The sequence below is a fragment of the Lissotriton helveticus genome, chromosome 1_1, assembly GCF_964261635.1.
Source record: "Lissotriton helveticus chromosome 1_1, aLisHel1.1, whole genome shotgun sequence".
Taxonomy (NCBI): domain Eukaryota; kingdom Metazoa; phylum Chordata; class Amphibia; order Caudata; family Salamandridae; genus Lissotriton; species Lissotriton helveticus.
Window position 1 is genome coordinate 190,372,952 of NC_136057.1, and position 17,683 is coordinate 190,390,634.

At 42.5% G+C, this 17,683-nt stretch overlaps 1 protein-coding gene across 4 annotated transcripts in view; it reads left to right on the forward strand.

Annotated features, from left to right (window-relative positions):
• LOC144784038 (uncharacterized) overlaps positions 1-17,683 on the forward strand; it is a 193,517-nt gene that overhangs the window by 84,401 nt on the left and 91,433 nt on the right. Inside the window, exon 1 of one of the 4 annotated variants that reach the window (XM_078662790.1) lies at positions 4,808-4,913. The exons of the other annotated variants lie outside the window; for them this stretch is intronic. The gene's annotated coding sequence lies outside the window, so the exon portion shown is untranslated. Of the gene's footprint in view, positions 1-4,807; positions 4,914-17,683 lie in introns of those variants that run through there. 4 annotated transcript variants of the gene reach the window in all.

A 17,683-nucleotide genomic window follows, 5' to 3' on the forward strand; every position in this document is an offset into this window, starting at 1 on the left:
GTTTCATTTTCCTCAAGATTCTTGAAACTTCAAAACAAGCATCTCCAGATAGCTTGTGATATTGTAATTTGTTGTCATGCTCCACTGGCAGCATCAGTAAATGATGTAAAGTAATCCCTTTAATATTATGTGCTGCCAGTCCAGTTGGAGCAGTGACAACACAAGACAGCGATGACTCTGTCCTTTCCTGCAAATAGCATGAAATTGCTTTAATGAGGAAACTTTTTCCAGTTCCCGCTTCTCCACTCACGTACAGTCGGACAGGCTTCAACGACGTACATGAGCACTCTTTCTTATCATGACTTAATCCATGATCAATTTGCATGGTAACTTCGTCATATATTTTCCTCTGCTCAACGTTGAGTTGTCTTTCCAACTCTTCTAAGTTAACCGCATCCTCTTGAGCATGTGCCATGGCTCTTTCCACTTCATTCATAGCAGTGGCAGCTTCATTTTCGATAACAGGTCCTCCTAGTGGATCCTGACTCAATGAAGCAGAACTCTGACTGTCCTGAGAACTGTCTCTGGCAATCTCGGCTGCAATCGTTGCTTCCTGCTCAATTTCCGCATTCAACATTTCTACATATTTGGGAAAAGCAGGACATTCTATGGTCTCCTTGGCGGCATTGAAAGAGTCTTCGTAACAGAGGAAATCTCCAAGCAGTTCCTCTTCTGCACGCCAAGGCTTGAAAAGTTGCAAAAGTGCTAAATAGAAAAACTCCTTTTTTTCAGGAGATTCGCCACTCAATTTTCGATGGTTTACCAAGTGGCATTTTCTTTGCTTGACCAGACATCCCTCACTTCCTATTACAGCATACACTCCTTTCTCAGTATCTTCTTTGATGTTCCTCTTGAATATGTAATTTTGCAGAACCTCATACAGACAAACATTCTCGAGGTGACTGCTTCGATTTGGATAATATGTATCCAACATGTTTGTCTTCAAAATGTCGGTACTGTTTGGCTCCTTTTCCGCCAAATACTCAATTTCCCGCACAGGTTTGAGAACTCGATTACGCGTTGCTGCAAGACCAAGACTCGCCCAAACGATACTCCTGGACTTGGCATAGAGACTTGCTGAAGACAACCGGTCAGAACATTCGTACGCTCCGATTTCTCGATGCGACAACATCTTCAGACTGAAACTGTACAACTTCTTGCTGAGGCTCTTTTCATGGGAAATGTCCTCCCACATATCCTTCAATTCTGTCTTCTCTTTTTTGGTGATGTAAGACGTCACATACCGAGCCACAGCCATACAGTTATCAGCCACAAACTGTATATCCATGTTAGCATTCCACATGGACAAAATCACCGGGTTGTAGTCGTTGATGTACTTGGACTCTTCGTTCCTCTTCAAATTGTATGTGTTTTTAGGTGATTTCTTCATGACATTGTGTCGCAGCGAAGACATCAAACTGTTTACTCTTCCTTTAGAAATCACCGGTCGTGGAAAGCCAAAACGACATTTAGTGTAGAACTTGTCCTTGTTTCGGAATTTACGACGGCAGTACTTTCCACATCGATGGCTTTGGAAACGCAGAACTTTTTCTCTTAGGCTTTTCTTCTCCTTTGCGTTTGGAACAGCACACGTAGAATACTGTTGGATGAAACTCATCACTGAGTCTTCTGGATCCGTTCCAAATTTAGGTGCATCCTTGATCCACAGCAACATATGTATATGAGGAGCACCTCTTGCTTGGTACTCCTTTCTCCAGAAGAAATCCAACACCTCTCCAAGAGGTGGATTCTTCTTATTCATGATGAAAGACATCATAGCTTCAAATCTATGATTGAAGTACCTACATACATTGACTGGATCCAAAGAGCACAGTTCTCCGGGTGTCTTGAATTCGATGTTATCTACGTTAGCATTTGCCTCTCGTAGAAATTCAAGTAAGTCTTCCCAGCCATACTCGGCACAGCTCAGAGTGAGGAACCATGTGGGAGTACCTAAGTTCCTCAGCATACATTTTAAATCACCATGACGACGGTACCAGTACTCATTAGTACCACGCTGACACGCCATGAGATTAATTAGGTGAGAATCCAAAATACTGTCTTGGACATTGACTTTATCCATAAAGTCACTTGCCGAGATGTTTTGCATGTGTATACCACTTTTCAAGATGTGGTTCACTGCATATGACAGTCCAGACAGATCGCTTTCAAACAGGAGATGAAACAAATAAGGAATGCATTGTCGAAACCTAGCATCTCCTGCATACAATCGCAAAGTCCGGTATTCAGAAGCAGGAATTTGATGAGGTCGCTCATCATATCTTCCTCCCTGACCTGTTGGAAAAAGCTGTGGGAAACACCGAGCTTCCAAACTTTCCTCCCAAACACTAATGGGACTCCCTTTGGCTTGTTTCATTTGAAACAACTCAATAGCATTCCCCATGACTTCCTTGGAATGCAAAGGATGAACACTATAATGTTCATATATTTCTTCACTAGTAGAGGGTTCTACTTTCTCAATTTGACCAGCACACAAATCGCTATCCTCTTCCTCACTTACTTCCTCTTCTGCAACATATACATTCTTATAGTATTTATTATTTTTTTTCAAATACAATGTTGCCTTTTTAACTTTCCTAACATCTACTAAATCTTGCCATATTTTCTTATTCTTTGTCGGAACCCCATTAACTAAGATAACCAGAGGTTCCTCTTCCACTTTTTCTACTCCAATTGTGTTAATGTTTTTCTTCAAATCTAGAGGCAAATAAACAACTCTTCCCTTTAATCCTCTCTGTAAATCTGATGGAGGCAATTTCCCTGTCTTTGGCTCCATTCTTACAATAGCCTGAAAGGGATGGATACTTTGAATCAAAATAGATTCATAAGTATTTAAATCCTTCAATTCAGAAGGAATCTCAACCAATTCCAGATTATTATGAACTGCTCTAGCAGGCATCTGGTTTTGATTTAATTTGCAACAACAATAAGTACACACACGTTGATCCAATCCCAAATCAAAACAATTTTCTACCATCAAGTATGTTGCAAAATCCTTCCATTCACTATTATTTTCCCTTTCACTTTTTGCATATAAATCCACTAACTTAGTCTGATTCTTATAATAAGTGCGTCGACAACACACACAAGTGAAATTAGGCCTCTCACTTGATTTCACCTCAAATGTCGCAATTTCCCTCTGGAAATTATCTGTACTGGAAACCTGTACACTATCTTCCACATGACCCTCTTCTTCTTGCTCAATTTCAACATTCTCCTCTTTACTTCCAAAGTAACAAAACTCAATTTCTTCACATATATTCTTCACATCTATTTCAGAACCATGCAAAAGAGCAGCGCATAATTGTTTAAGCATAATTGCTGGACTCTTAGCATAATACAACATTCTAACTAATTTCCTCACTTTGTTATGATGCACTGCTAGCATCCTGAAATGATGAAAAACACTCTGGCATACTCTCCTGGAAAGACAAGCCAGTGAATGACCATGCAAACCTGTCACTTCTCTTACTCTGCAAGGATCTAATTCTTGCAACAACCTTATTTTCTGCTTCAAACTTTTCTTATTAAATGACCGTACAAAATCACAAAGCAAATTGATGGAATCCTGTCGCACACTGCAAATACTACTACACTTCCAGGTGTACACAGGACCCTTAGCACGTCTTCCTAAAACCTCATTACCTAACACCTCTTCTGCCTCTGTTGTCACAAGTTTTTCTTTTTCAACTGGACAACCATCTTTCACTTCATAAGCACGACCACTGGTGTCAACTGCATGCACCAAATCATTATCCTGGAAATAACTCTCCTCATTAAAAAATGCCTCACAGCTTGAACTATGCATCCATTCTCCAGAAAAAACTTCACAAAAATTACTACGATTAACTATTCTCTTCCATCTACTATTTCTTTTGAAATCATAAATTGCCTTGTTTAGCTTCCTAATTCTATTGATTATCAAAATAAATAACTTACGTTTAATTTCAAATGCCTGATCAATAACTTTCTCAACTTTTTTTTTCTCTTATAAAAAACCAGTTTCTGTTGACGTTTCTTAATATTTTTTAACAAATTGCCAATTATCCTGTTGCGGAACATTCGTTTACGAATCTCCCTAAACTGTTGTTTCCTTCTACTATCATGCACAGAGTTATCTCTTGCTCTAACAGTAACATTTTTCATTGGCCTTTCCTTTCCATTTGATTTCCTTCTCGTTTTATGGACTGAAACATTTTCTGTAGTAATATTTTTTTTACTACACATATTTCTTATGAATTGTTTTGTGCTCTTACCCGGTGCTTTCTTCGTGACTTGACAAATCTTTTTGTTAGAGGACTGCTGCTTATTTTTTTTCACCTGCTGTCTTTGACGTTTTGCAGCCTTTCTCTGTCTTTCTATTGTAGGCATGGTGAAATCTTGAAATGATCTGCAGTTGAATCTGTGGTAAAATATAAAAAAAAATGTTATTAACCATTATTACCAAACAGTAAAACAATAACAGTGATCAAAAACTTAACACACTACTTGACATTTTAAATAGAAGATTTTTTAGTCCTTGCAAATTTACAATACAGAAATACCAGAAAAGAAATGACATTTATATTTATGTTACCTATGCTATTTTATATGTGAATCTGATCTAATTTTATGAGCATATTTTAATATTTTATTGAAGACACTACACATAACCTGCTTTTGCAGGTGTCTTTATTTTTAAATTAAACGGTTTACCTTTTTACTTTTTATTAATTATAAATTTTAAAAATAAATGTTTATATTTCCATAGGCTCAAGCAGGTCAGCTTCCCATCCTATGTCATATAATTCGGACAAATCTGCATCCTCATCACGCTCTTCTTCATCCTCAGGATTTAAATCATCCAAGGGATCAACATCCACTGATGTTTCAATTACAAGTTCAATGATGAGGTAAAAATCAACTGATTGCAGATTGTCGCTCATGTTGAGGTTGTCTTTATCTTTAAAGAAAGATAACAACAATGAGATGTTGCAGAGTAAGAGACAAATCTCAGAGATTATAATAGTAAAATTGTTTAACAAGAGTAAAATTTTGCAGCTATTATTTAGCCATGTCCAGCGATGCTGAGCAGGTGAAGCCTATGTCTAATTTTTCACTGAACAGGACTCATCTCTTCTTAACCTTGGATAAGCCTCACCGACTCTGTGTCCCCAGCACATACTTAAATGTAAAGGGGCAGATTTATGTTAAATGGCACATCCCCAGGCATGCACCAGTTAACGTGCACCACTGCTCTGCCACCCATGGTGTGCCGCATTTACAATCAGATAGGAGAAACCTGCGTCAAAACCCTGCGCCTGCTTGAAGCAGGCATAGGTCTTGACGCAACATTGTGGAGATGGTGCACCCTTGAGCGTTGCTGGAGCTGCATCGCACTTGCGATACAACTCCAGCAATGCGCCACCTTAACGGCACAGATGCGTCACGCATCTGTGCCGTTTTTGCCCCATGCTGCGCCACATTGTAAATGCAGCACACCATGGGTGGCGGAACAGCGGCGCAGGATGACTGGCACATCCCTGGTGATGCGCCAGTCATCATAAATCTATCCCTAAGCTTCTTATCTTGTTAGAGATGAACTGCCATATGTATCATCAAAATATTTTGCATTTCCTAAATAGCGAATTTTAAGGAATAAATAGCGATTCTTTACCATTCCTAATTTGCGATGAGCAAATTGCTAATTGCAAGTTACCCATTCATTTCCATGGGCTAGGAGGCTCATAGGAATGAAGGTTTAATTTGCGATTAGCAATTTGCTCATCACAAATTAGGAATTTTTCCAAGGGTGCAGGGGTGTCTCAAGAACACCCTGCTGCACCCCTGAAAAAGAAATTTGGGGGCATATGGCACACATACATGCCCTAAGGGCATGTGTTGGCGTCATATGGGACCTTTTGTTTTTTTTTAAAAAAGCTTTTTGAAAAGAATTCACAAATTACCACCAATTTACCACAATAGTTTACAAATCCTTAATGTCATTTTTTACATATTTTTTGTTTGATACATTGCATTTAAGTAGTCTCAAAAAAATGTGCAAATCCTTCAGTGCAATTGCAAAATAAGGAATAGCAAATTTTGCTACTCCTTATTTTGCATCAAACTTGTTTGATACATACCATTTGTCTAATTAACATTCGCAAAGGCCGAAATTCGTAGAATTTTGATCTTTGCGAATGCTAATTAGCTTGATACATATGGCCCCAAGTGAGGCCTGTCTTGCGACATGGTGCATCTTTTGCATCACTGCTGCATCGGTTTCATGTGGTACGTTTTTTTTACACCATGACATATCTGCCTAAATGCATCAATTTGTAATGTTGTCGCCTCATAGCAAATCTTTTGCACCGCCACTGCATCATAAAAGTGACGCACAGTGGCACAAAAGAGGCATATACCTATCATAAATCTGTCCCTAGCATTTTAAATGATTAATCCAGGATGACGATAAAGTGTGGCCTATCCAGAGGTTTGTTTAAGGTGAGGCCTACTCAGGATTGCAGATGAAAGTTACGCTTGATGAAGAATACAGAGGAGATAATACATGTAAAGCTCTACCAATGAAGTAAGTGATGTCAACTTCATTGCGCCAGTCATCATAAATGTATCCTAAGCTTCTTATCTTCTTAGACATCAACCGCCATATGTATCATATAACTATTTTGCATTTCCAGTCAATTGCCTTATAAAGAAGCATACACCATTATGTCCTTGTCATAAATTTAAAAACAATTCCTTTTCCCCAAAAACGATTTTCAAATCATAATTTCAAAACACTGCACATGGGAAAATGACTTAAAATGTCCTTAAGACACATAAAAGTGTTTTTTGATTGCCTTTCCAGCATGGTTGGGTCACTTTTAACATGGCTATGTAACACAAACATTTAAAATCTAAATTTACCATGCACAGGTGGGAGCATATTTACAAGCAATTTGCGCCACAGAGAAAAGTCTTACATTAAAATGGGAAAAATAACATCAGGGACAGTCAATTGCGTTATAAAGAAGCATACACCATTATGTCCTTGTCATAAATTTAAACACAATTCCTTTACCTCAAAAACGATTTTCAAATCATAATTTCAAAACACTGCACATGGGAAAATTACTTAAAATGTCCTTAAGACACATAAAAGCGTTTTTTGATTGCCTTTCCTGCATGGTTGGGTCACTTTTAACATGGCTATGTAACACAGACATTCAAAATCTAAATTTTCCATGCACAGGTGGGAGCATCTTTACAAGCAATTTGCGCCACATAATTCATAATTTTCTCCTTAAAGCACACTATTCTCTATCTAAATTAAAGAAATATTTTCTCACCTTAGCAAATACTTTGAGTTTGAAAACAGTCTCAGAAACACACCAATTTGTCTTCAGCAGAGCAAAAGGTATGCACTCCAGAGTCTGCAGCTATCAAAAGCACAGAAATGCTGTAATTCTTCACACATATCTCTCATGTCACCCAATCAAAAGTCTTCCCTCACTTTTTTTCAAATGAAAACCCATCCCCCCTCTGCCCTTTCTGCCTTATCTGCATGGCAACCACCTCTTGGAAGACCTCTGTTGTTTGCAAGTTCACACAACAATGTTGCAATTGAACTCTGAACTCTCAGTGCACCTGCATATCCAGTGCATTCTTTCATTTAATGATTTTTTATTGACCACTCAAAATACATCTTTCAAAGAACACATCCGTGCACCCTAACTTTCTGTTTTCAGCAATCAAAATCCACTAATCACTGTTACTGCTTCATAAACACAGAAACTCCACAGTTTTTTTTCATTTTACACTCTCATTTTTTCAACTGCCATTTCATTGCCACACTTCATCTGACTGCAGGAGAACCTTCTCTCACCATGTTTTCTGTCTGGATTGTTGGACATAGTTATATTCACTGGGCTCAAAGGTACGTTGAAAACAGGAATTTACCTAACCTCAATTTACAAGATGTGGAAATTAAGTGGTTTGGCCACAGAGGATTAAAATGTCACCAATTGATACCATTGGTGAAAACCTTTATGCATTTGCCCAAACCTGACCTGTTAATTGTGCACTGTGGAGGTAATGACTTGGGCACTTTGACTGGTGTAGGTCTGGAAATGCTTTTAAAAGACACCTTTGAGCAATTAATGGCACTTTTTCCTCAGACTGCCTTGGTATATTCAAATATATGCCAAAGACAGAAATGGAGGTGGTCAAACCAATTTTGTCCACAAATTGAGAAGTCGAGGAAGCATGTAAACAAATCTGTTTCAGCTTACATGAGAGACCATGGAATGGGCTCCCTGTACAACAATAACTTGCGATACTACATGCAAGATATCTACAGAGGAGATGGAGTTCACTTCTCAGATGAGGGCAACAGAATTTTCACTCTGAATTTAAGAATGTGCATTGGTACCTACTTATAAGTACCTAAATGTACCATAAATCCAAAAGCTCTTCTCAGAGCTACCCTACATCTAATCACTCACAATTATTATTTTACTCTAACATTTTTCACTAATTTTCAACAAAGTACGCTCCCTGGGGCGCTACCCGGTACGCGAACCGGGAGCTAACCTTGCGAAATTTTTAAAAAAAATGTTTTTTTTTCGCACATATAAGCCTCCTCAGCCACCCTCACAAAACCTAGGGGGTCAAGATAACTCTACCGTGCCCCCTTCTACCCATTCTGAACATTATTTGCCCTCCATCTTGTATCTTAATTCGACCGAAACACAAAATGGTGGACTCCCGGAACGCTTAAGGTCCGCGAACCGAGGCGCTCAACGGTTCGCGTACCGGGTCGCTCCCTGGGAAGCGCACCATCAAAAAAGGTGGGAAAGTAGTTCTTAGAAAAGCCACTGGAGACAATTTCACCAAATATAGATTAGCTCATACTATATACCAATCCCTACCATTTTCACAAATTTGATTGGAATTCCATTTAGCCATTTACCCTGTAGACCTCTCTAAATACCCTGAGGTAAATTACTTCTCAAAACACATCTGAAGTGTTGGAATTGACAACCAATTAAAATGTTACTTTCATTTTCTACTTTTTTTACCTGACATTTGATTGGTTATGTACCTGAATATATATAAAGAAAGAGAGAGAAACACAGCCATTTTGACTACTACTTCCTGAATTACATTGCAAGATCATTTTCACTCACAACTTAAACTTGTTTTTAGAAGGTGAGATATTATTTTATAAATTTGAAAACATTTTCAGATATTTATATACTATCCCTCTGTAAGAGTTAGACATTGAGAAAGGCTTCTTTATTATAATTATGGATTGATTTAGGTTTCTGTGGTATAATTATGAATTTACTTAGGCTTCTTCACAGGCACTTTTTAATAGTACTACTTCACGCCTGAAACCATACAGTGCCCATAGATTACTTCTCTGTTATAAACTCACAAGTACCTGTCTGAACTTAAACCCAACAGTGCCCTATCACTACTGATATATTTATTTTTTATGCAAATTACAGCAATAAAATGGAAGGTGAGCAGAATGTTTCCTTCGAAATTGTTCTGGACAGCAACAATGAGCAAGTTATGGAACCCATTGATGACTTAGAATTCATGGATGAGTCACGGGATTATGAATTACTTCAATGTGTAGAATCTGTCGATCATTTACTCCATTATGATGACGGTCAAATGTGGGAACTTATGTTCACTCAACAAGAGGACATATCGGACAGTCAAATGCTAGACGTTCTATTAAATTTTGAAAAACAATCTGAAAAATAAAATTATATGTAATATTAAAAAATTGTTTGAGTCTTTAATCATTTTTATTTGTAATTCATAAACTAGTTAAATGTTAGAAATGTTATTAAATTTTGAAACACAATCACAATAATAAATAATTGCTTAAAAAATAAAAAAAATTAAAAATAATCAACAAAACCAACAATCAATTAACATACAGTATTTGAAAAGTCTATCATTCATTTTTCATTATAGTACGCTGCCCAGAACGCTTCCCGGTTCGCGGACCGGGCGCTACCCACGCAAAAAAACAAAAAAAAAAATTTTTTTTTTTTGCCCCACGGGGCCCTTTTAAAGCCTCCACATTAAACCTAGGGGGTCAGGGAGGATCTACTATGCCCCCTTATGGTTATTTCCCCCTTTGTTTTGGCCTCCTCTTGTCTCTCGATCCTACCGAGAGACAAGATGGCGGCCGCTCCGGACTGTTTAGAATGTTGACAGACGCCGGAGAGCCAATCAGCTTCGCTACGCGAAGTTCTGGTACGCGTCCCGGTCCGCGAACCGGGGAGCTGCCCGGTCCGCTGTTACAGATATATATCTTTTTTTAAACGTTAAATTCTCAAAATCCACTGGAGCACATATATTGAGACCTACAAAAGGCACATCGGGCTACCAGTCCCTACAATTTTGCCAATTTTCGTGCAAATCCATTCAGCCGTTCGGGCTAAAAGTGAGGCCAACCGCCCTATGGAAAACTCAATGTTAAAAACACGTTTTGGGACCCCCCTTTTTTCTCGGCCCCCCCTGGACGAACACCCCCCAAATTTTCAGGGGCTGCTCAGAAACAAAATGTTCAATGTTCCAGAAAATTTCATCCAATTCCGTCCACAAACGCCAAAGTTATTAGACATAGAATTTTCAAAAATCCCATAGGGAAAAAATCCTAACTATATATACCTACTGGCGCCCGCCAGTAGGTAATATATATATATATATATATAAAACGAAGGATCCCTCTGGCAGCGGTTTAAGCAGGCGCAGACCTCCTCTCCAGATGTTTAGATGTTAAATCACCAGACAAGCCATCACACTAATCAAAGTGCCAGCAGTGCATATTTATTTTGCAAAAAGTGTCAGAGCAAGTCCCTCCCTATAGATATATATATATATACCAACAATCACCATCTTAAACTGACTTTAGTGTGTTATTTTATTCTAGCCTTAATGTAGAACGATGTATATATTATATATACATATATATATATATAGCCGCTCCACTCGCACCAGCCTGTCGCACTCAAAGGCGGGTGCCTGCCAGTCGGGGGTGCACCCGACTCAAATATCCGCTCCAGCAATCCCTCCCCGCAATCCACGGGAACCAGGAGGCAGCACTCCAAAGGCAGGTTACACAAATAAGTTTATTTCTCTCACAAAGCGCTTTCGGCACTCGGCCTTCGTCAGTGATGAGACGCAGACCATCTACATCAGCGTGTACTTAAACACCCGCGTTGCTCGGGTAATCAACATAGAGATAGGACTATCATACCAAATCAAAAAAGTGGCGGTCGCCATCTTAGAATGGTATATATCGCAATGTGTAAACAATACCACAGTGTATCTCAAATTAAACAAAGTACACAATGCGAGAAATGCAAATCATGAAATCACGCCCTGTATGGGCTAGTGCATCACCTGTCAATCGATAGTGGGTGCAATGTATAATGTTAATAAAAACGGGAAATCAAAATTAGACCCCAAACGCCATAAGGTTGCAATATTAACCCAGACTATAGTCCCATATTCTTCTCTTTGTTATAAAGCCCTGGATGAGCATCAGTTTATCATCATATTTACAACATAACGCTTTTTTCTTGTTCTTGAACATGCCTTCCTCGGCCTTGCGTCTCTCAGTTTCACAAAACATCTGTGAAATAAAGGGAGTCGCCCGCAGCAAGCACAAACTTCCTCGATGTCCCATGAAGAAGAGGAAACTCGAAACGTGTCGGAAACAGGGGGAAGCTGCATTACTACCTGCTTGTGCTGCATGCCCATACCTGAAATAAAGGCTGGTAACCTCGCGAAGGCTCGTGTGCGTTTCTGAGTGAGCTACCATGTGGATTACAATATTGCGGCGGACGCTCATCCGCCAGAAGCTGCACTATCCCAGAATCACAAGGGAGCCACAGGCACGCATACATCGTACCGAATGTGGAGCCAACATGCAGGATTGAGGACATGTTATCGAGCAGGGGTCCACCCAGGACTCAAACCGCAGGAATACATGTGCAATTTTCGCTTTGCGGACATTTCGGCACTACAACTCCCACAAGCCCCAGTATTGCCTCATTTAGGGCGGGACTCTGTGAAATAAAGGGAGTCGCCCGCAGCAAGCACAAACTTCCTCGATGTCCCATGAAGAAGAGGAAACTCGAAACGCGTCGGAAACAGGGGGAAGCTGCATTACTACCTGCTTGTGCTACATGCCCATACCTGAAATAAAGGCTGGTAACCTCGTGAAGGCTTGTGTGCGTTTCTGAGTGAGCTACCATGTGGATTACAATATTGCGGCGGACGCTCATCCGCCAGAAGCTGCACCATCCCAGAATCACAAGGGAGCCACAGGTACGCATACATCGTACCGAATGTGGAGCCAACATGCAGGATTGAGGACATGTTATCGAGCAGGGGTCCACCCAGGACTCAAACCGCAGGAATACATGTGCAATTTTTGCTTTGCGGACATTTCGGCACTACAACTCCCACAAGCCCCAGTATTGCCTCATTTAGGGTGGGACTCTGTGAAATAAAGGGAGTCGCCCCGCAGCAAGCACAAACTTCCTCGATGTCCCATGAAGAAGAGGAAACTCGAAACGCGTCGGAAACAGGGGGAAGCTGCATTACTACCTGCTTGTGCTACATGCCCATACCTGAAATAAAGGCTGGTAACCTTGTGGAGGCTCCTGCGCATTTCTGAGTGAGTTACCATGTGGATTACAATATATATATATATATATATATATATATATATATATTACCTACTGGCGGTCGCCAGTAGGTATATATAGTTAGGATTTTTTCTCTATGGGATTTTTGAAAATTCTATGTCTAATAACTTTGGCGTTTGTGGACGGAATTGGCTGAAATTTTCAGGAAAATTGAACATTTTGTTTCTGAGCAGCCCCTGAAAATTTGGGGGGGGTTCGTCAAGGGGGGCCGAGAAAAAAGGGGGGTCCCAAAACGTGTTTTTAACATTGAGTTTTCCATAGGGCGGTTGGCCTCACTTTTAGCCCGAACGGCTGAATGGATTTGCACGAAACTTGGCAAAATTGTAGGGACTGGTAGCCCGATGTGCCTTTGCTAGGTCTCAATATATGTGCTCCAGTGGATTTTGAGAAATTAACGTTCAAAAAAAGATACATATCTGTAACAGCGGACCGGGCAGCGCTCCAGTTCGCGTACTTTTCGCGTTACGGAGCTTTGTGAAGCGAAGCTGATTGGTTCTCCGGCGTCTGTAAACATTCCAAACAGTCCGTAGCGGCCGCCATCTTGTCTCTCGGTAGGATCGAGAGACAAGAGGAGGCCAAAGCGAAGGGGCAAATGACCATAAGGGGGCATAGTAGATCCTCCCTGACCCCCTAGGTTTGATGTGGAGGTTTTAAAAGGGCCCCGCGGGGCAAATAAAAATAATAATAATCGAACGGCTGAATGGATTTGCACGAAACTTGGCAAAATATTAGGGACTGGTAGCCCGATGTGCCTTTGCTAGGTCTCAATATATGTGCTCCAGTGGATTTTGAGAAATTAACGTTCAAAAAAAGATATATATCTGTAACAGCGCTCCGCTTCGTGTACTTTTCGCGTTACGGAGCTTTGCGAAGCTGATTGGTTCTCCGGCGTCTGTAAACATTCCAAACAGTCCGTAGCGGCCGCCATCTTGTCTCTCGGTAGGATCGAGAGACAAGAGGAGGCCAAAGCGAAGGGGCAAATGACCATAAGGGGGCATAGTAGATCCTTCTTGACCTCTTAGGTTTGATGTGGGGGTTTTAAAAGGGCCCCGCGGGGCCAAAAAAAAAATATAATAATAATCGAACGGCTGAATGGATTTGCACGAAACTTGGCAAAATTGTAGGGACTAGTAGCCCGATGTGCCTTTGCTAGGTCTCAATATATGTGCTTCAGTGGATTTTGAGAAATTAACGTTCAAAAAAAGATATATATCTGTAACAGCGCTCCGCTTCGCGGAGATAAAATTATCTCTGTATTACCTAGCTGTTGCTAACACCAGTTAGCGACCGCTAGTAGGAGATAGCGACCATCTTGGGCTCCACTTTGCATGTCAGTGATATTTATCACTAATGACATGCATAGTGGGCATGCCAAGATGTTAGCGACTGGAAACAGTCGCTAACATCGCTATCTCCTATTACCAACTTTTGGAGATATTCGCGCTAAGCGCGAATATCTCCAAAAAGTAACACCTGCCCTGAGCAGTTCTTAGCCATGTTATCCAATGGGAGGTGGATAACATGGCTAAGAGCATTAGCTCGGTAATGCATGAATATCGCTGACTTTTCAGCGATATTAATGCATTGCGGTCGTTTTTTATCGCATTTGCGATAAATCTTGATAATAGCAAGGTTTATCTGCGATAATTTTTGACGATGCTTAGCGGTAAAAAATTCGTTGCTAAGCATCGTTAGGGATAAATATCGCTTAACTTTGGTAATATGCCCCAACGTATGTTAACGTTCGATTCGAAGGAAATCAGGAAGTGTTGAAAAACATTGTCTGCGCCATCTTGCCTTTTTTCAAATGCCACACTTTTGTCGTGCACGGCAGTCATTTTAGATGCCTTGACCAGACCCACTCTCTGCACGCTGTCGATCCTTAGCATGGCTCCCCACCCTCGCAAGCATCTCCCCCAGGCACTGGTCACCCCCGCTCTCTGTCTTATGCATGGGTAATAAACCTCCCCCCATCTGCGCTGCTCTTCCCTGAGAATCACACCCTGTGCCCGCCCGACACCTCCCTTTCGCCCTATTCACTACCGCACCCTCTGACACTCCTTTTCCTCTGTGTCCGATTGTCCAGGCCGGTCCTAGGCTATCAGCTAGCCCTGCAGATGTAGTTTATGGCCCCAGCTGTAAAGAATCACCCCTCTTCAAAGGAGTTATAGTAGATCAAGGCCCACACTCGATGAGATCCGTCACAGCACACGCGTTCCTACTATCTGAAAACCATCCTGTATTGTGATTGGGGAGGGGACCGAGCCTGAAGCGGAAGATTCCAGGGATGACTCTTTGTACATCAAAGTTTTTACAATTATGTGTCACATTAAAAATATATAGCACTCCAACAAAGTAGTAGGATTATAAAACTTTAATAACTTATAAATATATACAACAAAACAAAAACAGTAAAAACATTTAAACATTTTTAGGGAAAAAGAAGGAAGTAGCGGTCTGTTGTGCGAATAGTTCCAAGGCAGCAGAACGATGGCACCAAGGTGATGTCCAGTAAGTTGCCGCCCTCCGAATAACGGCGTGGGGCGCCCGGGGGGGGGGGGAGGCGGCGTGAATGGGCCTCTCCAGGTGGAGTCTCGTCTGCTGTAGTGGGGCGCCCCTTTACCGTTTCAGTTGCCATTCCGTCCGCTTTTGGTACACTGTGTCAAAAGCCGCAATTCAGTTGAGTTGCGCCCACTCTTGCGGTGCAGCGATAGGCGGCTGTCACAGGACTCTCAAAATGGCGGCAGGCTCTTTCCTTTTTGGGCCTGGTCCACTGAAATGGCCCTGGGACACCTTGGAAATCGGACGCTTGTCTGCTTGGTCTTGGACCCCATTCTCGAAAGCGTCCCCTCCGCCTTGAGGATTCAACAAAAGTTTTGGGGGCCCCCGACTCCTGCAGGCTCCTGGTGGGGAGCGGCTGCCATGATTGCTCGCGGAATGACCACGACGGAGCCACGAGATGGTGGTGCTTTCATGCTGACGCCAGCTTCAGTCTGAAACATCCAGAAACAAGGTGGGGCTTTCATCGTTTGGGAAAAAGTTTTCATCCAATGAAAAGTGTTATTTTTAGGTCATATGATCAAGCCTTCCATCATTAGGAAACCAAAAGTAAAATGAACCAATGAAAAGTTTTATAAACAAGTCACATGACCTGTTATGCGGCATAGGGTATAATATGCGGAGAAAATACGTTGGCACGTGAGGCGGCGTCAGTAGCGGGCCGATGTGCGAATAGGCCGAAGGCAACACAACGCGCCAAGATCCGGATGGCACCGAGGTGGTGTCCAGCAAGTTGCAGCACTGGTGTGGCCATCCTACAATGCTGAAAGTCGGCGTGGGGCGCCCCGTTGGCCTGTGAGTTCGCGTCAGTAGCGGACCGATGTGCGAATAGGCCGAAGGCAGCACAACGCGCCAAGATCCGGATGGCACCGAGGTGGTGTCTAGTAAGTTGCCGCACTGGTGTGGCCATCCTACAATGTTGAAAGTCGGCGTGGGGCGCCCCGTTGGCCTGTGAGATGGCGTCAGTAGCGGACCGATGTGCGAATGGGACCAAAGGCAGCGCAACAATATTTTCCGAATAGAAGACACCACTGGGCGCTGAGATGCCAAGATCCGGATGGCACCGAGGTGGTGTCTAGCAAGTTGCCGCACTGGTGTGGCCATCCTACAATGTTGAAAGTCGGCGTGGGGCGCCCCGTTGGCCTGTGAGATGGCGTCAGTAGCGGACCGATGTGCGAATGGGGCCAAAGGCAGCGCAACAATATTTTCCGAATAGAAGACACCACTGGGCGCTGAGATGCCAAGATCCGGATGGCACCGAGGTGGTGTCTAGCAAGTTGCCTCACTGGTGTGGCCATCCTACAATGGTAAAAGTCGGCGTGGGGCGCCCCGTTGGCCTGTGAGATGGTGTCAGTAGCGGACCGATGTGCGAATGGGGCCAAAGGCAGCGCAACAATATTTTCTGAATAGAAGACACCACTAGGCGCTGAGATGCCAAGATCCGGATGGCACCGAGGTGGTGTCTAGCAAGTTGCTGTACTGGTGTGGCCATCCTACAATGTTGAAAGTCGGCGTGGGGTGCCCCGTTAGCCTGTGAGATGGCGTCAGTAGCGGACAGATGTGCGAATGGGGCCAAAGGCAGCGCAACAATATTTTCTGAATAGAAGACACCACAAGGCGCTGAGATGCCAAGATCCGGATGGCACCGAGGTGGTGTCTAGCAAGTTGCCGTACTGGTGTGGCCATCCTACAATGCTGAAAGTAGGCGTGGGGCGCCCCGTTGGCCTGTGAGGTGGCGTCAGTAGCGGACCGATGTGCGAATGGGGCCAAAGGCAGCGCAACAATATTTTCTGAATAGAAGACACCACAAGGCGCTGAGATTCGGTTACCACCGAGGTGATGTCTAGCAAGTTGCCGCACTGGTGTGGCCATCCTACAATACTGCTCCGAATAACGGCGTGGGGTGCCTGAAGGGGGGGGAGGCGGCGTGAACCTAGGTGGAGGCTCGTCTGCTGTAGTGGGTCGCCCCTTTACCGTTTCAGTTGCCATTTAGCTGAGTTTCGGCCGCTCTTGATGCTACAGCGACAGGCGGCTGCAACAGGACTCTCAAAATGGCGGCCTGTTCTTTGGATTTGGGCCTGGTCCACTAAAATGGCCCTGGGACACCTTAGAACTCGGACGCTCGAATTTTTTTTCCTTTCCTCTACATACAAAAAAAGGTAAATGCCCGGTACGTTACACGCTTCATCTGCCACGATGTACTCTCCAGCGGAACCGAAAAAAAATATAGTTATGGTAACTATACCATGCATCGTCATATGGAGAGGTGGCACCAATTAATTATAGTGCTGCATAAAAGAGAGATTTGGAGGAGAACCGCCGACCTGCCAGTACATTCATCAAAGAAGTGGCACTGACAGCATCAGAGGCAAGGGAAACGG